Source organism: Zonotrichia albicollis, chromosome 1, assembly GCF_047830755.1.
Source record: "Zonotrichia albicollis isolate bZonAlb1 chromosome 1, bZonAlb1.hap1, whole genome shotgun sequence".
Lineage (NCBI taxonomy): Eukaryota > Metazoa > Chordata > Aves > Passeriformes > Passerellidae > Zonotrichia > Zonotrichia albicollis.
Genome location: NC_133819.1, coordinates 85,173,665 through 85,195,360, shown reverse-complemented (window position 1 = coordinate 85,195,360; position 21,696 = coordinate 85,173,665). Strand labels below are relative to the sequence as shown.

General features: G+C 38.9%; 1 protein-coding gene across 2 annotated transcripts in view; it reads left to right on the top strand.

Annotated features, from left to right (window-relative positions):
- The window catches only part of DDC (dopa decarboxylase), a 71,634-nt gene continuing 49,938 nt past the window's right edge, over positions 1-21,696 (top strand). Inside the window, exon 1 of one of the 2 annotated variants that reach the window (XM_074546220.1) lies at positions 1-170. The gene's annotated coding sequence lies outside the window, so the exon portion shown is untranslated. Of the gene's footprint in view, positions 171-15,878; positions 16,250-21,696 lie in introns of those variants that run through there. The other variant, XM_005484242.4, reaches the window with a different exon arrangement.

The following is a 21,696-nucleotide window of genomic DNA, read 5'->3' as shown; positions in this document are numbered from 1 at the left end:
CGATAGTTGCTGGAAAAGCCGTAGAAATTTATTGAGGTTAAAATTCCTTAGCCACTTCTGGTGACCTCTTCTTCACAGGGTGACTTTGAACTACAGGGAACTAACTGTAGGGAACCAAAAACAATACCTGTTTCCAAGATACCTGGAAAAGGAGTGAAATCCCCAAAAAGGTAAGGATAAATTCAGTAATTTCTGAAAGTGAAGCTACCTCTGCACTTTCACAAATAATCTGATCCAACAAACCCACGTAATTTGTAAAGTATTAAACTAGTCAGTGTTTAGAAGTGCAGCATAATATACTAAATGTAAATATTTTAATTGATATGTGCTTAAGCCAGTTTTGGTGAAAGCACATACTTCAGGAGTTCATGAAGTATTTTGAAATCAAAGCTTTGCAATTCACAACATTTTTAAGAAAACCTCTCCTTAACTGCTGCTAAAAGTTGAGTTGAGGGTACTGCTGCTTAAGGGAAGCAGTCTGGAGGAATGGCAGTACTAGATGGTGGTGTACTGGGCAGTCTTGGAGCTGGATACCAGCTGACAAGGAAATTTTATTAATATTTTCAAATTTTGTCAAAAAAATTTCTTGCTTGTTTGAAAATTTTGTGCTCCTAGTCCTTGAGCTTGGTTTTGTTTATAAACCCGTCACATGAGTTGTATTGTCCTGTAGAGATCCTGTTTATTGCTCAGGGACTGCAGTGATCTTCGTATGTCGACATTCCAATTTTATCTGGGGCTAAATGTGAAACAGCAAAAATTATTATAGCATTGCTGGGATTCGAAGAGTAAGAAGATGCTGAAATTGGGAGGAAAGGTGAAATAAAGTGATAATCACTGTTTACATTACAGAAATTTACTGCTTATGCCAATGGTAAAGAAAAGGGGGGAAAAAGATACTGTAATGGAAAGTCAGTGAAAACCAGATTTGCAGTGTACCTGTGATACATGCTGAAAGGTTTTCTTGGGTGAGCGATGCCTCAAGGAAGAGCATCCTGGAATTTTGATGTTCAAAATGTGCATCCCCCATCAGCCACACAAAGTGAGGAAACTGGAATTTCTTGCTGAAATTGCTAAAGGTTGCTTAAAGTCAGAAGAGAGTTTCTTTGGCCAATTGATACACATCAGTGGGAAATTTCTGTGTATGTTTCTTACTCTGTTCTTTCCATTATGCTGTGTCCAGTTCTGGGCCCCTCAGTTTAGGAAGGATGTTGAGGTGCTTGAATGTGTCCAGAGAGGGCAACAAGGCTGGTGAAGGGCCTGGAATACAAGCCCTTTGAAGAATGGCTGAAGGAGCTGAGGTTGTTTAGCCTGGAGGAAAGGAGCCTCAAGGGAGACCTTATCACTCCCTACAACTTCCTGAAAGGAGTTTGGAACCAGGTGGGGTTTGGTCTCTTCTCACAAGCAACAGCTGACAGAACAAGAGGCCACAGTCTTAAGCTATGCTTGGGGAAGTTTAGGTAAGACATCAGGAAAAATAATCTTCACTGAAAGAGTAATTGGGCCCTGGAATCATCTGCCCAGTGAGGTGGTGGAGTCACCATCCCTTGATGTGTTAAAAAAGAAAGATTGGATGTGGCACTTAGTGCCATGGTTTAGTTGATGAGGAGGTGTTAGGTCAAAAGTTGGACTTGATGATCTCAAAGGTCTTTTCCAACCCAGTTCACTCTGTGAAGAACTGTTCACCTCATTCTTCTGAATCACAAAAAAGGTATATTTTTTCAATCACAGATAATATATTGTATAATCAGAAAAATACATGGCCAGGAGTATTTTATTATTTCTTTGTGAAAAAAAAACCAAGTTCAACCTATACAACAAACACAATTTACTTCCAGCATATCCTAATCCAAATCCTGTTACTCACCTCAACTCTCCGTTGCCTCTGCATGTCCACAATCCTCTAGTGTTCCTCTAATGAGTGTCTCTCCATTAAGCCAGCTCATGCTGATTATATTTTTTTCTCCTATCAGTGATATTTTTCCTGTAAAAAATTGTGGAATGAAACAGCTGTTTTGTTGTACATTTTTCACCTCTCTTGAATCTGTGTGGATTGTATGGCTATCTATTCAAAGCCAAATGAATAAACAGGAGAAGAAATGCTATGGCAAACAATCATTTCTTGGAAAATACATTGGGATTTTAGTTTTAGGCTCTTTGTCAGAGATCTGGCAAGAGCACTGTATGCTTACAAGGTTGCTCTTGCAGTTTACTATTAAATGATACTGTATCATTCCCCCCTTTTCCCCCCACTCTCCTCTTGTTTTGCAAGGAACATTTGGTTTTAAAATTCAGGGCAAGTTTGCTAAGCTTTGTGAAGGTGTAAATAGAAATTAGTTTTATCTTTCCTGGTTGTATGTTTTTAGAGGGATTGGGTGGTTTACATGGAGTCAAATGTAGTTTAGTGTTATTATTCTTATATTACATTAGACATATTACTGTATTGCTGAAGCTGTTTTTTACAGCTTCAGAGGCAGAGAGAGAGGGTCTGTCCCTTAAAAGGTGATGACTGATGCAAGGATTAATGGCAGCACTTTTTTTTTTTTTTTCATTTTTTCTCCCTCAGTAAAGCAGAGTGCTGTGAGTCTCTGTGTAGGAACATGGGATGACTTGAAGGCAAAGATGTGACTCCAGTACTGTGTCACCCATCAAAACAGCCTCTGTAGAGGATGTATCTCCCCATCTGTTAGGTACAGCCCATCTTTGCAAGGCTGGATATGAAGCAGAAAGGTTAGGAAGGTTTTGTTTTGGACAAAGATAAAGTGGAAAGGTTTCAGTCACTGAAAGGAGGATAGGGAGGGAGGACATGGGACTCATCTGATCTTAGCACTGGAGGCAATTGAAGCCATAGTAACAGCAACTGTGCATTCCAGTAGAAACTGGAATATGTATAACCCTAAGTCAGGGTTATTATTAGCATTTCAGAGTTTCAAGCCAGTCGTGCCAAACTGGGGTTTGTGACATTCCTTATGCTTCAGATTTTTAATTTTTTTTTTATATATACCAAGTACCATCTACTGTCTGATTGCTAGGGCAACGTCAAGCACTGGTGTCAGCAATACTGGCACATAATTTGGAGTTCACTTTACAAAAAGGAAGGGAATAATTGCTTCCTGCTCGGTAGACAGGATATAAGTAGCAGACTAAAATGGTGCAAAAAGAGGTCCTATGAGAAAAATGCAGTAGAGTGTATTGTTTAGGAAGGCTATAAATTCAGCATCAGAGTAATGCTGCTGCTAAGTCATTTATAACACCTCCCTGTGTTTTGGCCTCACTTGCACTCAGTTATGCTATTGACAAACTGTTCCATTTAAATGAATAAACCTCACAGTTTTTAGATTTTCTTTTTTCTGACACATGACAGCGCAGGTACAGTCAATGTGACATAACAAGAGGGAAGCATCATTACTGTGACTAGTCATGCAAAAAAGCGAGATGGGAAATTACAGATATACTACATATGGTGCCTTCTGCTTTTAAAAACAATCTGAGCTCTGAGAAGTAGAAAGGATCCAGCTAATCATAGAACCAGCTCTATGAATTTCAAGGCAAATATACATTTCCAGACACATGGGACAAGCTGAAGACTGCTGAAGTGTCTGGGAGAATGGCTGGCAGGCACCTTTTCATCTCGGACAATACCGTAAAGGAAATGGCCTTTCAGTGTGGCAGACATTGTCCCTTTCTGTGCTGCTTCTTTAAAGGGAGGGAGAGAGAATGAATGCAAAGGATTTCAGAGGAGGTGTCATTTCATTAATGGCATCCTGTGGGTGCATTATCTTGGAGAGACCTTTTTCTTTGTCTCTTGGTCTGATTAGCACATGTCTTTGTGCAGTTTTAAAATGCTTGGACAGTTTTCCCTTAAGAAATACATGTGCCTTCCAGCAGTTTTAAATTGCTCTTGATATGTTTGATATCCTTATACATCCGCAGACCCATCAGAATCTTGCTGAGTTCTTGACTGTAATTCTTCCTGTGGTAATTATATTTTCAACAGTTTTAACCACACATGATGTGAAAAAGTGTTTCCTTCTGTCTATTTTTAATATGCTGTCTTTAATTTCCCAGAATTGTCCCTCTTGGGCTTTTAGAATTTGAAAATCAGAAAGAAGTTCTTTGTCTTCTCCCTGTACTCTTTCGTTCTCTTATCCTTTCCTTGGTTTCTCTCATGTTGTTCTGTTTTTCAAAGCTAACCAGGCCCACTCATTTGAATCTTCCCCAGAGGACATAAGTGTCTTTGAAGAGAAATCTTCTCTTATGCTCCAGGAGGCCACTGAAATCTTTTTGAAAGTGAAAATCTGAGAGAATATTGAATGTTTGAGAAATGTTCCAACAATTGATGAAAAGTCACTAGAATATTTTTCCTCTAATTCTCCAACTTGTTCTTAGTGGATCCAAACTTCTTGCTATTCTTGATCATGCTACTTATTAAACAGAGGTTTTCATCCAACAGTGCCACCAATATTGGTTAGACTAAGCTTGACCCTTAGGACTTAACCCTCTCTGTATCCTGCATTACTTCAGATTATTTGTATTGAACTTCCTGTAACTCTGTACTGACTATTCAAGATGTGACATTCCTAGCTCCTCTCCTCAGTTCCTATGGCTGCATCTTTAATAGGAAAAAAAGAGAGGGGTCAGGGGGATAATGGGATGGTGGAATGATACCCTTTCATTGCAAGTTTTTGTATCTCACAAATGTAAAGGCCCCCAGGTATTGTGGCTTTCATACATTTTAGGCAGCTGAAGTAGGGGACTCTGTGACCTCCAGCTGTAGTTAAGCTGGGATGCAGAAGGAATGGACCTGAAAGAATACTTGCTGTAGTGGTGGGTAGTGAGAGGTCTGAGATGGGAGATGATAGGTAAGCCTGTATTCTAATAAAAGACAAATATCTAAGAGGATTTGTGGAAGAGAAAGAGCAATATTGTGTATATCTCTCTTATGAAGATGGGCTGAGGGAGCTGGGCCTGTTCAGTCTTCAGAGGAGACAAGTGAGAGGGCACCTCATTAAAGTCTATAAATACCTGAAAGGAGGGTGTCAAGATGATGGATCCAGGTCCTTCTCAATGGCACCCAGCAGTAGGACAAGTGGTAAGGAGCAGAAAAAGATGCACAGGAAGTTCCACCTGAATATGAAAAAGCACTTTCTTGTGCAGGGGACTGAGCACTGGGACAGAGTGCCCAGAGGAGTTGTGCAGTCTCCCTCACTGGAGATATTCACAGACCACCTGGACACAATGCTGTGCCATTTGTTCTGTTGTGACCCTGCTCGAGCAGGGAGGTTGGACCAGATGGCCACTGTGGTCCCTTCAGCCTGACCCGTTCTGTGAGTCTGTGGTCTGTTGCCCAGGATTTTTGACACATACTGAAGATGTTCCATAAGATGATAATATTTTCTGCCCAAGTATAAAAGACCAGCTAATTTTATGGATTTTGCTTTGCAAGTGGAAACATCCAGGGAACAAAAGAATTGATTTTTGAAAAGAAAGAAATGATGGCTAGAGAGTATATTTTTGAAGCATTTCTAATGAAAAGTAGAAACTAGGAAGGTGTTAGTCTTTATATTAAATAGTAAAAGTTTAATCATTAAAAGCAACTTAGTGATGATCTTAATCTATAAGGAAAATTCCTTCATATCAAAAAGTTTCCAAAATAATGTGTAAATAAAATTAATTATCACAATGTAGAATCAGAGGAAATACTTGATTGTGAGAACATGAAAACCTCTACATGACTATTTAGCACTATTATTATTAAGGACCAATGATAAACTGGCATACAAAGTCAAACTTTGTAAGAAGTGTAGATACAGAACTATAATTTTTCAGAAATAGAAGTCCTGAGACCAAATACATTTTTTGGTATTCATTCACCTTAGTTAACCAATTCAGCTGATTCATTCAAACTAACTAATTAAGCAATGGAAAGCATTTGTGAAGCTTTGTAAACAATAACAGCATAAGCTTTGAGAAATGTCCACACTCAAACAAAAAGCATTTTGCACCCCAGCTAAAGCACCACTACAGGCATCCCCAGGCAGCCACCAGACTGGGCCCTGGCCTGAGCCAGCAGGAAAAACCAGCAGCCTCTGACTGGATGCACACCTTACACCTTACTGCTGTGATTTTCTTTTTTTAATGCTTTTTTAGCATTTTAATCTTATTTCTTATGGCATATTTTTCTGTTTCTTCACTCTTCTTTCCAAGGAAATTTATATTTAATGTTGGCATCTTTCCCGAGAATACTCCTTTTTATCATCAGCTATAATTTATTTAATGATTTAACCATAGGTTCCTTGTTTGTTGAGGCTAATTAGAGCAGCCTTTACTCAGGTGGCTGTAGAGGTACATGCTTAAAATACATAAGCTTCTCTTACAAGTTCTTTTCCAACCCTCAGAAGTCCTTCATTTGCTGGTTGCTAACATGACAGGTGCCTCACACACTCTCTCTCCTGTTTTCTGTTGCCTTGCACATGGCAGAATTTTTTCTTGGCACTGCTCACAGAGGCAAAGACTTGTCTCCTGGTTTGCCTGCCCTGCCAGCTCTTAAATGGGCCCATATTGTGCCATTCTCCTTGGGTGCCTGGGGACCAGGTACAAAGGTGCTGATTCCTGAGCAAGTATTGCAGGACCACATCCTGAGGCCTGCCAGGATAGGGGCCTGTTGTTGTGCTAGGCTGCTGAAAATGGCATTTCTTATAATGAAAATTTTATATTCAAAAGGTAAAACCCAGAGCCTTGTAAATGTGCTTTGTGCTAATGAAAGATAAGGCCCAAAAAATAGAATGCATTATTAGGATTGTATGTAAGTGTGAGGATTCTCTGTAGCTGCATCAGCAGCTCAGCTAGTTATAAGGCTGATCTCAAGAATATCTGCCCACGGCACACAACTGTTGTGTGAATTCATGCCCTGAGTTGTTCTTACGCCTCCCTCTGCCTCCTCCTTTTCAAGGTTATTGATACACATTTCTATTGTACATCCTAATGAGTCTGTTCCTGCCTTTGGGTGATTTCCATTCTTGCTAGAGCCAAAAATCTGAGATGCAAACATATTTTTTGTCTAATTTTCCTTTCTCTAAAAAAAAGAAATATTTTTTTTACCATTGCAGTAATTTGTTACCATGTTGACTGCTGTTCTGTTCAGCCCAGTAATTACTTAATTGCATACTAGTCCTTAAATGACTTTAAGATTGAGTGGTGAACTACTCATTTGCTACTGCTGTGGCTTTCTCACGTTTCCTTTCAAGGTTAAAAAGAAAATAAGATAAAAAATGTCAGTCTTCTTTGCTACAGTTTTTGCTTTATTTTGAAGATTCCTTTGGACAGTGTTTTTCTAATTTTTCAAGAGCAGATTTCTTATATTTTGAATATATATTTCTTAAAAATATATTGCACCCTTTTGGAGCAACAATTTTTAATGTAATACCTCTTTATGAATAGTCATTTTAAAAGCACACAAATTTGGTCAAAATTTCGTAGCTGGCAGAAGGAAGAAAATACTAAAGGTGGTACAGGGAAGCCAATGTTACTAATATTGCAAAATAAAAAATGTTATTACCGGTCAATAAGTACTGTATGTTAGTGCCTTCTTTCTTACCTGTTCTTATTTCTCCTGCTCTTGATAGTGACTGTTAAGAAAACCCACCTTTTGGTTACCATTTTATTTAGAAAATCATCTCAAATTTGAATATTTCATTGATTTTGAAATTTAAAATGATCTTGATATTATGCAAGTTCTTTGGTGGACCTATAGAATTGTTTATACTGTTTTACTGGGAAGAGCATATTGACACATTTTAAATTTATCTTGCTTGTTTTAAGGTTCAAGTTCCATCACAAGAACAAGGCTATGGAGGCTATTTGCTGCAAATTACATTCAAGTACTTATTTTTAGTGTATGCATGTTTGGTACACAAATTACAAAAAAAAGTTGTGCAAGGAAAGGTGTTTGCTATTCTGAAGTTTTGAATGTTATTACATCATGTTGTTACAACATAATTACAATACAAAGATTATCACATCTAGTACAGCTGACCTTGCTGCCAGGTTTTGATTTGTCATCTTTTTGTGGTTTCTACTGCTCAGCACAACTCCGTGTTAGAATTGAATTCAGTACTTGTTTTCAGGAGAGGATTAGGGTTTTGTTTTTTTTTTAAATGCAGCTCCTACAGACAACTCATAGTTACTTTAGCAACAGAAGCCTCTGATAAGTAGTGGAAATGTTTTGAAATTGCTAAGATGATGAATCAAAATTTATTGTATCCAAAGCAGGCTAAAATATTATTTTGCTCAAGAAAAGCACTTGTTAAAGGAAACTGGAAGGAAAACAGAGCAAACATAGACATAGGAGCACCATTCATTTATTTGAAAATGAGGAGGAAGGTTATCTTTTCAACCAAACAGGAAATGTTATGAGCATGAATGGCTTATTCAATAGATGTTTAACAGGACAAACATAAAGAGAAATATGAAATAGGCAGTGCTAGATGATGGAGTGTAACTGAGCTGTGAGTACAGGAAGTTGTGTCCTCTGCTGTAATTTGGACATCATTCCCTTGTTCACTGCACAGTGCCTCTACACTCCCATTTCGATCCCAGGCACAATATTCAGCCCATTTCTCACTAAGAAAAGAATTGATTTTTGATGCTTGGTGAGGATGTGAAGAGCTTCACTATAAGAAAACCCACAGCTCCACCTATCTCTATTTCAAATTCAACAGGCAGAATAGCAAATGTTCTGAGTCTTAACACAGGTTCTGGATCCCTTATTTCCCAATCTTCTTCCACATGCTAGTTGAGGATGCTTCTGGTCACCTGGTCATCGCAGTTTTACAGCTTGTCTTCCTGGATAGCAGCAGTGGCAGCCAGCAGAGCTGAAAGCTGCACAGCTGAAGAGAACTGTATTGTCTTGGGCATCCAGAAATACTGCCAGGCTTTTTGTGACAGCTTACTACTCTAGCATTGGTAGAAACCAGCTCTTCTTTGTAAGTATTCATTGAATATCATGTAACACTGTCTCTTGTGGGATTTTATTTTTCAGTGAAAGGGAAGTAAGGAGATAATGTAATTAATACTTTGTTTAACACAGCTTTGAGTTATTTCTTTTAGCAGTGTTGTAGGATTGGAATGTGGTTGATACGTGTTGTACTCACAGCTGAAGAATCTTGAGTTAGGCTTTCTATATATATATGTATATAGTAAATTAATTTCCACAATTATTCTTCTTGAAGACTACAGTCACATAAAATGTAGACCTGGGTTGTATGAGTTTGTTATTGAGTAAGATAAAGTAACTAAATTATAATTTTGATGAAAGATTAGTTTAGTGTGATTTTACATGCTGAACATACATATTAAGAAAGAAAATTAGCAACTAATGTAAAATTTTAACTGCTTTTAAATCATTCTCAAGTCAGAGAATGTAGCTGTTTTCATACTTTTTGCTTCATACTTTTTGCTTGATACATAGCTGTTTTCTTACTTTTTGCTTCAATGGGCAACAGCAGTAAGTTGAGACTGGTGTGTTGTTGAAAGAGAGAAACTGAAAATATCCCCTAGAATTCAGCAGAAGCTATGGGCACGTAAGTTATCTTGCTTAATTATATTTTGCAATGTATGTAACATAAAATGTGGCAGTGATTCTCCTTCCCTAAGCATAATTTCACACCATTCTGTATTTTCTGAGCACTAAAAGACAGTGAAAAATTCTATTTCTTAACCACTTCCCACTGACAAAAGTTAGCCTGGTGGTAGAGGTGGAAGAGATGTCTCTTAAGACTACAAAGAACAAGATCACTTAATAAGAGGGAGCCTTTTTAAGAGTTACCAGGAAGGAAGAAAACAGAAATCTCAAAATTTCCAAAACTTTTCTAGACTGTCTTTCAGAGAATTCTGCACAATATCAGACTGGTGTGAAAACTGTTTGCCTCTAGACTGGCTCCATCTGACCTCAGCACAGAGAGGTTCAAAATTTGTGCCTCTGACCAGAGACAAACACTGCCAGAGTTTTGGCAGAGGGTGCTGCCACTTTAAACCTGGCCTAGATTTAGGCTGTTTGGATTCCAAATCCAGTTGGAGCCAAACGTGGTAGCACAGAAAAATAAGCTGGAAGAGAACAACCCTTTCTAGCAAAATATTTTATGGAAAATTCCTCTCAGAACTTACCCAGCATTTCACAGCATATGGCAAAGGCTTGCATCTGTACTTGAAAGCAGGAGCTTGAACTAAGGCCTCTGAGTGCAAATGTAATGAATACATTGACTGTCCTTCTTATTTAACTGCCTGTCTCTGCCAGTAAATCCTGGCTAAATGAGAGCCTGTCTCTCCTAATGATAATGTGGAAGCTGTGATTATCTGAGGTGTGGAAGTGAACAAGATCATAAGGAGAACAGATGGCAAGCAGTTCTGAGTGGGGAGATGGCTGGCTGCACTGTGGTGAAGCTACCTGCAGCAGCTTAAGCTGTTATCTTTCCTGGCTCACTGTTTTCCCTCCTAGCTGGAGATGATTGCAGTTCTTGTGGAGTTGGCAGGATGGAGCATGTGAACACTTGGTGGCTCTGTCACCTAATGTCACAGGGACAGGCAGATTCTTATAGGGATCCTTGGTAGAATGAGGATTTGCCACAGGATTTTAAGTACAATTAGACCTTTATGACTACAATTAAATACTTAATTTTCAGCATAGTTTATTGCTATCTACAATTCTTAGGATTTAGTATAGTTTATTGCACAGTTTTTATGACATTCTTTCAGCTAAGCAAAATTTCTAGTAATGATTGTAGCTTTCTTACTATCTAGAGTATTTATTAACTACACTTTTAGTCATTTGGACCCTATGCAGGTCATTTCAAATTCTTGGTAATTGGTGTATGATACAATAATCATAGTGTGGACTCAGACTTTACCCAGGAGAACATGAGTCACTTCATCTTCAGAGGAAGAATACAGCAGTGGCTGTGTCCCAGACGAGTGGAGGATCCCGGGTTTTGCTTTTTGATTTTATAGGCAGTATCTCATGTAGTGTTACATTTCTGTATTCCAGATCTGGTGTCACAACATCCTGGTAGCAATCTTGTGGGGCAGATAGTTTTTTCATAATGCTGACAGGAGATCTGGCTGTTCTGTGATGGGGGCCATCACATCTTGGTGACAACTACAGTGTTGAAAAGGGGAAAAGAGGAGGTGATATGTGACCAGCATGCTTACATGTTATGACTGTCTGTCTAAGGAAATGGTGTTGGTTATGCCAACCATATCAGCAGGAGTCAGGAGCAGGGGCACACAGCTCAATGGAAAGACTCATATTAGTGCAAGTGCATCTTCCTGCACTCAAGCAGGTGGGCTGTGTACATATATCACTCCCAGCCCTGAGGTGAAGAGAACAACCCAGAGCAAAGGGAGCAAATATTACCTTACTCATTGCTTCAGCTGTGAATGTGTGTCCATGACCAGGGAGACCCTCTGCATGTGGGAGGTCTGGTTACCATTCAGTTTTTCCAGTGCTCTCATTTTGGGATATCTGTGTAGTGGGTTGACCCTGGCTGGATGCCAGCACCCACAAAAGCCTTTCTGTCTCTCCTCTCCACAGCTGGACAGGGGAAGGAAAATGTAACCAAGGGTTCCTGGGTTGAGATAAGGACTGGGGGAGAGCATTCATTGAATGTCATGATGAGCAAAACAGGCTCGAATTTGAGATATTAATTGAATTTATTACTAACAAAATCAAAGCGGGATAATGAGAAGTAAAATAAGTCTTTAAAACACCTTTGCCCCAGTCCTTCCCAAACTCTACCTCCTCTTTCCCCAGCAGTGATGGGAGACAAGGAATGGGGGTTTATAGTCAGTTCATCATAGGTTGTTTCTCCCACTGCTGAGGTAGAGGAGTCCTCCCCTGCTCCAGCATGGGGTCCCTCCCACAGGAGACAGTCCTCCATGAACTTCTCCAATGTGCTCTACTAAACATAAAGTTTCCTGAAGCTTTGCATTGGTCATTTCTGGAAAGATGCATGTGTTTGCACAGACTGAAGAGGAGCCAAAGACACCTTTGTAGAAAAGCTGACAGGGATGTACAGCAAGAAACACTGGCCTGATCCCTTGCCATAGCATTTACTGTAATCTCAGACAACTGGGCACCAACATGCTCTTGATGAAGAGACTAGTGATGTTATCCTTTGAAGAATGACTCAAGTCTTACAGTGTTGGCAAATGCTCTTCCAAGCTTATTGCGAGTGCATGGTCCTTGTGACAAAGTGTTAATCACAGTCAGTGATTATAATAAATTAAAAATACCTTCTCAACCAAGCACTGTGTGTTCTTCGATATTTTTGTAAACAGTGATCCGAATAAATCACTTGCTCAAGAACAAGCACTGCATTGTGTTCCCTCAAGCCATCTTTGTTCCTCATGTTCCTCTGGGTCTGTCTTTTCATCCACACAGGGGTTATTCCATTCATAAACTAACTGTGTTAACTTGCTTTTCTAACAAGAGGGCTTCACAGCACATTTAAGGCCTCATAGCAGTTCATCTGTCAGCCACAGCTTCTGTGAAGCTGACAATAGTCAATGCTTGAGAACATTCTTTCTGTGAGCAATACATGGCTGGACGAGTGCCCTGGCAGTGCCTACGCCCCTAGGTAAGCACATCTCAGCTCCCAGCAGAAGCTATTCCTATCTTGGTATTGGAAGAGTCTGCCTACTGTGATTGCAGCCTGCTCTCACTGTCTCTGTGACTCTTCACAGCCTGTCAGTTTTTCTGTTGACACTTTTTCAGTTCATCACAACCTCTCTTTTCTGTAGGCTTGCTTCCATAAGAGTAATATGCTCAGGCTGCTTTGAACCAGCAAATGGTACATTAACTCCTCTGAAACTGTGTGTGTGAGTCTGTGTCCATGTTCACTTCGTCAGCAGTTCCTTTTTTCCTTCTTTGGTTTACCTTCACATGTTCACACAACCAGCAATAGATACTGAGCAGGGAAACAAGTCACACATAAAATATTTAAAAAAGAGGATAGATACTTTCCCAGTTTGTCAGCTCTGTCTCAGATTCATCTCCTGGCTAATCTGTTGCAAAGTCTACTTATGTTCTGCAGGAGACTTAGGTTTTATCCTCATACGCTGAGAGTAATCCAACTATTTGTGTCAGAAGGCTTCATTTAATTCTTACTTTCTTCCAAAGGAAATACACCCTTTTGTTTTAATTAGAAAATTGTTAATTGCACATTTCATCTAAAATACTCTCTTCTTTCTTGTCTCATCTTTGTGCTTATGCAGATTTGAACCTTGTTTATGGAACATAAAAGGATTTTTCATTCCATTCTAACTTGTTTGTATTTCTTTTACCTTCTCATAGATAATTTCCTGTAACTAGTATTTTTACATTAATGGAAGAATATGCTAGGGGGAAAAAAGAAAGACAAAGATGGGGTTCTACTACTGTTCTCTTTTTGAGGGAGCAGCTGCAAGGAAAACTGGAAAAAAGGCCTGCAGTCTCCAAATATCATCCTTAAACTACAGACATAGAGTAAACCAAATACAACAAAACAGTGGGGTTTTTTACACATAGGCAACAGTGTCTGTTCCTTTGACATCAAATGTGGAAAACAGGCACAAACATTGTGCTAGATCCCTAATTAATTGCTTCAAATTATTTTCTCAGTGTCTAAGATATTGAGCATAACTGAGTCAATTTAAAGCCCTTCATGTTATAGCACAGAACCGGTTTTTTCAAATAATGTTAGGCTCAGTGAACTACAGCCCAAACACATAATAAAATTTAGTACCTAGACCCACACCATGAGGCTAGCATGAGAAGAGTGTCAGGCTGTTTAGGTGGGGGAAAAGCAAAGTTGGGAGTAGAGCCATCTAATCATAACTGGACTAAAAGCCAGAGGAAACTGCCTTTTCATTTCTAACCTGCACTGTACAGTTGTGGAAGAGGTGAAAGCTGTTAGAAAGTGGGTACAAACTGTTTAATCCCCTCTGCTTTGATCTATGTCTTTGCATAAGGACTGACAGTGGGACTGCAGTGACTGATATCACGTTGTCTGCTTCATTTCTGGTGCTGTGCTGGAGCCTCCTGTTCAAACACAGCCTCTCCCCCACCTCATTTGCAAACCAAAGGCTTCAGCAGTGGTAATGAATTGTTGCTATTACTGCATGGACACAGCATCATTTAGGTATCATCATCACAGTTGACTTCCATGTGCAAAAACATATTGAAGCTTGTCTCATATTAGCTGTGAATAATGGGTCTGTTGGGTGCCTACCAGTAAGTCCCAACCTTTAAACCTTTTGAGATCATCTGTTATTACTCACACACTGGTATCCTGAATTTTGGAACAGTTTGGCACTAAAGAGGGGATCTCTTTTGTAGGCAGTAGTAAACGAAGTTGTTCTCTGTCTGTGGAAGAAAGAGCAGTCTGAAGGGTCTGGAACAAAATCATCAGGTCTGACTTAGTCAGAACTTGTGATAGAAAGCTTAGTGATCTTTCTTTTGTCCAGCACAGAAAGATTCTGTTAAACAAAGATTTGTTGATTGCCAGCAGTTGATGGTGAGAATTATAAAACTAGTATGAGCCAGAAGAATTTCTAAATTATAGAAGAGACGTGGAACAGGATTTTTAGAGGGGCATTTAATTCCCCTTTTCCAACTTGCCTGTTGTGTCTTCACACTTCATTTCCTTTTTCTTCCTGAGAAATAACAAAAAGAATTATTTTAATGGAAAATGCAACCGTTGCCTCTTCACAGCAAGCTTTACAAGTACAGCAGGGAAATAAAAACACATCAGGTGACTTTGAGGCTGTGTTTCAACACTAATTAAACCAGCATTTTAATACTCCAATCTTAATTTTAATTTCCATTTTTAATTTCCTTTGAAAGTTATTTACCTTTTGCAAACCATTTGGATCAAAAATTGAAGTGAAATTTCAGTTCTCTTTAAGTTTACTAAGGACAACTACAATTTTTGCATCTCTTTATGCCCTCACAACAAATTTTGAATTTTCAGCCTTTTCAGTCAAATTCAGGAAGAAAGAAATATATAGGAAAAGTCTCCAAAACACCTGTTTTCCTGTGGGGTCCCAGTGTATCGAGTTTGTAGCTCTGTGAACTCAGGAGTTGATTTGAGGTCGAAAACATCTCAGAGGCTGTGGCAACTGACTCTGGGATTTCTTGATGCTTTTCGAGATTGAAGAACTAATGATTACAGCAGCCAACCCAGGCATTGGAAATGCAAGTTAAATCACAGAATAACATCTGGCACAACAAGTGCAATGACACCAGAAAACTCCCGTGGGGAGTTTAGGTACTGGTTTCATTTTGAAAAGGATCTTCCAGAATTGTAGCAGAGCTGTCATTGTTTGTGTAACATTGGAAGAGCCGTGACAGTTTTAAAAAGCTGTGACTTTTTCCTCCTTCACAAAAAGGTTATCTGTGATAATACGGCAATGGATTGGAGACTGGTGCGAGAGCAATGACCATCCCAAATCTGCTACACTACCTGGCTGTGAGCTGTTTAGGACTATGAAATGCTGATAGTATTTTTTTTTTTAGATAAACTTGACTGAAATAAAAATGACAGGACGTCACCTGGATTCATCTAGGAAAGAGAACTCCACATAAATGTTTTAGATTAGGAAAACAAATCTTACACACTTTTAGAATTGCTTTTAAGTGTACATATGATCAAAGAGAGAAACTGGGAAAAGTTGGATAAGGCTTATCTGGGGATGTTTATTCCACAGCTATGTACCTCAGCTTGCAGTCACTTGAGTGGTACTTTGACCACATCTGTGTTTCTTTCCTGGCAATAATATTTCACAGAAGCAAATCAAAGCATTTGCTGTTACTGCAGCAGCCTCAGCAGAAATGTCCCGGAGTGCGCAGCACAGACGGGGAGCGTGTGATCTGACACTCTCTGCTCATGAACTCGTGCATGGAGCCCCTGGAAGAACACACAGGGCACTGCAGAGTTAACCTGGCAAGGGACGTTTCTCGGTGGGATCCCGCTGCTTTTCAGGGAGCTTCCTTTGCGAGCTGTGTTTGGAGGAGCTGTGGGAGGGGGAGATGCTGCTGCTGCTGCTGCTGCTGCTGCACGTTCAGTGCAAAGCCCGTGGCTGTGATAGGCTGCAGGGACATGGATACTCTGCCTATATATGCTGGCAACTGCATCCTCTCCGCTTTGTAGCTGCCACTGAGGAGCAAAGGAGAGCAGTGAGAAGGGCAGGGGAGAAGCAAAAACCTTACCAACTTGCTGTAAGTAGCATTCTTTGTCCTTAAGTCTTTATGGTTATTAAATTGAAGTAGGTACTTTCGGATTAATGCAACAATTGGTTATGGAGAGTGGGATCTCAGTTAATAAACAGACAGCTTGTGTTATTTTAGGGATGATGATAACAATAATAACATTTATTTTTATTCTGGGTTTGCACAATCTAGTGTACACCTATTGTGTTGTGTTTGCTGTTTTTTACATCTGATGTGTGTCAGCTGTAACTGTTTCTATGCATTCATGTAGAATCCCATGTATACAAAAGTTTGTACCTTGTCTTTCCAAGTACAGCAGTGCTTGCAATAACCAAGCAGGACTTGAGAAATTCTATGCCTAATATTCTGAATAATAAAATTTCAAGATAAATTATATGCATGACTTTTTTAGGGTGATGTTTTCCTCAGAAATAACCCTTTCCCATCACAGTACTAAGACCTCAGCGGGGAACATTATGAGGTTGCAGACACTGTGCCAGTGACAGTAAATGAATACAGCCAGCAACTTCTGGAAAATGTAATTATTTAAATAAAATATAGAGGTTATAATATTCTCTTAATTCTTGACTTGTGCAAAGGTAGAAGTACAGTGTAGATCCAGTTCCTGTTTACTTGTGCTGAAGTAAAATTCATCCTTTGGCTCTTTTTCTGGCAGTATCCTATTGCCAGCAGGGGAAGTTCAGCTTAACAGTGGCAACAGCTGCAAAAACCTTCAGCTGGGTTCAGCAGCAGGAAGTTCTCGTGGCTTCGGTGGTGTCACTGAAACATCATGAGCCCTTAAATTACATTTTGGTCTGCAGCAATCAGAATAGAAAGTGCACTTGACTCATATATTGGAAAGAGACCCAGTTATAGCTGTATTTGCTCAAAGAAAGTAAAGTTTTAGGTGCTATTAATGTGTCTATGCATTCTTCCCGTCTGCATTCATAAACAGGAGCTGCAAAAAGATTTTATGTTGTTAGCCGTTGTTTATTTTAGTTTGATCAACTGGAGAAGAGGGAGACATAAAATTTTAATGTACCAAATACACGTCTCTCCTCATTTGCTCTTCTTTTGCCTTTTCCCTCTTTTTTTCTGCTTTCTCATCTTTTTTCTCTTTTTCCTTCTCATAATGAATTTCCTGGTAGCATTTAGATATATTTTACATTCATATTTAGTAAATATGAAAAAAACTCACCCAGATTCTGAAATCATAGACAATGCTTTTTAACAGAAATAATGAATGAGCTGAATGTTACCAAGAAAATACTATACCTATAAATATCTTTAGTAATTACTTGTGTGTAAGGTATGTATGGTTCAGTTTCAGATAAAGTAGAAAATTGCTGGCAAATGAACATATGCAATCTAAAGACTAACAATAATTTTCAGTAACTTCAGTGAAATAAAATGTGTCTGTATTTCAGTGCTCTGAGGTAGGAGTAGTTTTTTAAAAAGCAGCAAAGGATATGTCAATTTTAGACTGTGTAGTGTACTTGTCCTCTGACAAATTACAGCAAAATCAAAGACCAAGGAGTTTATATATGAACAAGTAAAAAAAGATACACTGTTATAATTTAAGGTTTAACATGTTTTTTCTTGGTTTTACCTGCAGTTTAGAGCAGAACCTAATCTTCTCCAGTAAAGAAGGATTGGATCGGAAGTATGCAGTGGTAACAGTAGCCAGTGATTCTTGCTGGGAACAAAAGTGCTCAGGCAGAATATGTGCTTGGTAAAATTTTATTTTATCAATCAGAGTGAGGCTGTCAATGAGTTTGCACACAGGCTGCTCACAGTGTGGCAGAGGTTGCAATTAGGCAGGGCACCTCCTGAGAAGCTGTGCTCTCCTCACTTGGGGTTTAGCTCACAGATACTGAATATGCTGAAACTCATCCTGGGAGCTGTGGCATCTCTGAAAGTGTGGAGACTTTCTCAAGAAGATACACCAGTATTAAATACTTCAGAAAGAGGCTTAGTCTCTCTGAAATTTCCCTTTAGTTTAGGAAACTTGGCTTGCATTATTTTGCAGTTTAAGTTCCTTCAAGTTAAGTGGATATTTTGACTGCCTGCAGACTGTAACACTCATCCCTTCAGGAAGCACAAATTCTCTCAAACAGCATTTTTTCATTTTAAACCCTAAGGCCTGAGTTCTCTGAAGTATTTTGCTTCTTAGAAAATCTCTATATTTTAAAAATACACTGGCATAGAGGGAAGTTCTCTCCTTATTCATTATGTTGTTGCGTTGTACATGAGCTTGATGTGCACGCAAGTAGAGGTATTCTGTACTGGTAGAGAAAATGCAAAGTACTTAATTCAGTAATTTGCATTTTGATAGTATTCACTAGTGAGCATTACAGTTGCCTGCTGGAGATGGCTTCCATAGCAAATAGTACTTTGAAGCAGTGAAGTGAAATCTATAGCAAACCGTTTAGGAAGAGAATAAAAATAGGGATGAAAGGATAAGTGGGTCTTGTCACTCACAGAGGAACAGATATAACATAGGAAGTGAAAAGGATGACCACTGTGTTCCTGCAAGGAGTATGCCTTCACAGTTCCCCCATGAGATGCATATGTTACTGTAGGTAGGGGATTTTAGGAAGGAAGATGCATGAATAGAAAAAATCAGATCTTTAATTTCTTTATATTGCCTTTGGAGGAAAGAAGGGTTAAATACTTTGCTTCAGACTGAAGCAGTTTGACGTACTTCGCTGCACTGTAAGAGTATTAGAGATTATGTAAATATTAGTTCATATCAAATTATAACAGTACAACAACTATAGCACATTTGGGATGAAAGGTTCAACCTTCAAATCTTAACATTTAAGCTTCTGGATTCAGTTACTTCCATGCAAAACAGTGGGTTTCCCCTGCAATTTAATTCTCTACCTGAATTTTGCTATTGCAACAATGATTAATGGCAGAAGCCGTGCAGCCAAAACAATGCTAGGATGAGCCAATGAAACTCCCATTCTTGGGAAGAAATTACACAATTACAAGCAAGGTCTTCGTGATTAGACAAAATGTGTAGTTTGTCAAATTGAGTTCCATAGCAATAGACTACACCCACAGAATGTGTATCTGATATTTAGATATCATATTTTACTTGCTTATCCTGATATCCAAAAAGAACTTTGTCCAAACTTCTAATAATAAAAATAACAATATCAGCATCCTGTGTAGCAACAAGTTGATGTAAATGTCACAACCTATAAAACATACCATGTATGTTCTGGTAATATGATAAAGTAAATTCTTTTTTTCTGTGGGTTTATGAGCTGTGTTGGTCTTACACAAAATATGATTTAATTTATGACATTTGATTTGTATTTTAGGACAAGACCATGTGATCCACAGAAGTTTTTATGTTAAGTGGTCCTTTTTATTTGAATACTGCCAAGTAAAGCTAGGAAGTAGTGTAGTGATGCTCTTATGCAGTGATGCTCTTACCTGCTGTGCTTGGGTTAGGGTTAGGGTTAGGAATGAGATAGGTGATATGATCCGTGTGTAAAGGTCTGTAGGAATAGCTGCAGCACACTGGTGATGAACAGCACAGTGCTGCGAACATCAGTCCTCATGCTCTGAGTCACTTCAGTCTCAGGCATCTCCCACTAATTTGTCATTGTTTGTTAAATCCTTTTTTTCATAGCTTTCTTCCCTGAAACCAGTGGAAAAAAATAACAGATCACCTCATTCAAGTTCTTTAGGGCATGCTATAGCAATGAACCCATGAATGAGGTAGCATAAAATAAATAATAATAGCATGACTTAAGAGTTAAGTTAGAGATGTCTTGAAAAAGAAGTTCAACAGCACAGTATTTAGATTTCTTCTGGCAAAAAATATCTAAACCAATGAACAGAGCCTTGGTGTGTAATTAGATTGGTGCCAGAGAAATGCATATTGTTTGCTGCAGTTCATGCTGATTTCTTTAAAGAATTTATTAAAATTTTGAACAATGAACAAAGATATGTTGAATGAAAATGCACGTAAAATTTAGGGAGTATGGAAGAAATTGAATCATCCTGATTTTAAAGGAGCAGAAACAAAACTGCATGCTTAAACACAGGTTTTCAAAAGGGAGTTGGCACGCAAAGCTGCCCACTGCACATTCTAAGGAGTGTAATAACCACTGGTAATGTATTTCCAGCAACTTAGTAGCAAGATATGAGGTCCTAATACTCCTTTATGAAAGGTAGAGACAGAGCCAAATAAACACTTACATGATGATTATAGAGAATACTCTATAAAACTCTAGTGAAATAGCAACAGGAGCAACCCTCTCTGGGCATTTAAAAGTCCCTGCTGTGCAGATCCTTGCTCTCCCGAGTGTTTTGTGACCTGCAGCACCACCCTGCCTTCTTAAATAAAAGCAGCAGCTGCTCCACACAAATTCCAGATCCCCTGTCTGTAGCAGCAGAGACGTGTCTAAGACAGTGCTTGGTAATGTTTTTCTCTTGTGATGTTACGGTACTAATTCAAATGTAATAAAGCCCAGGAGGTTCTCTTTTCTCAAAATTATGTCCTCAGTTAGAAATCATTATCACAAATACTTGATATCTGAAAAATTGTCTTCTACTTATCTAATATTCACATTGTGCTTACTATAATTTCCTTACAAAGCGAAGATCTACAGGTGTGTAAGCTAAGCACAATAGTTCTTGAGACCAGCAGTGAATATTCTTTTTTCTCTTGCCAATCTTCTGACTGGATTCCAAGGAACAGTATCCCTCAATGTGAGCATATAAGGACTCAGGGACACTTTTTTGGTACTCAGTGAATAAAAAGTTTCAGCCACATATTCACTGAGTACTCAAAATGCACAGCTAGTCAGAGTAATAAAATTGTGAGGGCCAGGGTGGCAGGAGCAGGCACTGTTGTATCATGAATTTATGTTTGCAGAGCACTTTGCAGGCGAACTCCAGCTCCTCTCAGCTGAGCCGTGTATCACCTTGGGTGTGCTCACACAATCTGCCTGTCTCAAATAACCCCTGGAGCTGCAGCCCAACGTCTTAGAAGTATGGACAGTCCCAGACAGAGCTTTCTCACATTCTCCTGCAAAACACAGTACAGACCAACTTGAAGTGAATTCTTTTTGAAACCTCACTAAGAAACAAAGTTTTGTAGATAACAAAGCATGTGCATTTACAGTGAAAGAGTCAAGAAGCTAGATCTTGAGACAAGACAGGAATTGAGAAGCAGATAAAATGACAGGGCAGCATAGTGGATCACTGTGATAATTGTGATTATTATAGCTTGTTATTACAAATTATAATAGAGACACACAGCTGGCTATTTTCTTACACTTATTCTCCATAAGACATTAGGGAGCTGATTATGTGCCACTTAACAGTGCCACATCCTTGTGTCACCCAGCAGCTGTAGGGAATAAATCTGTAATTTTTGAATCTTCATCAATGTGCTTCTACTGTTCTTCTGTGCTAAACTTATTGTCTGTGTG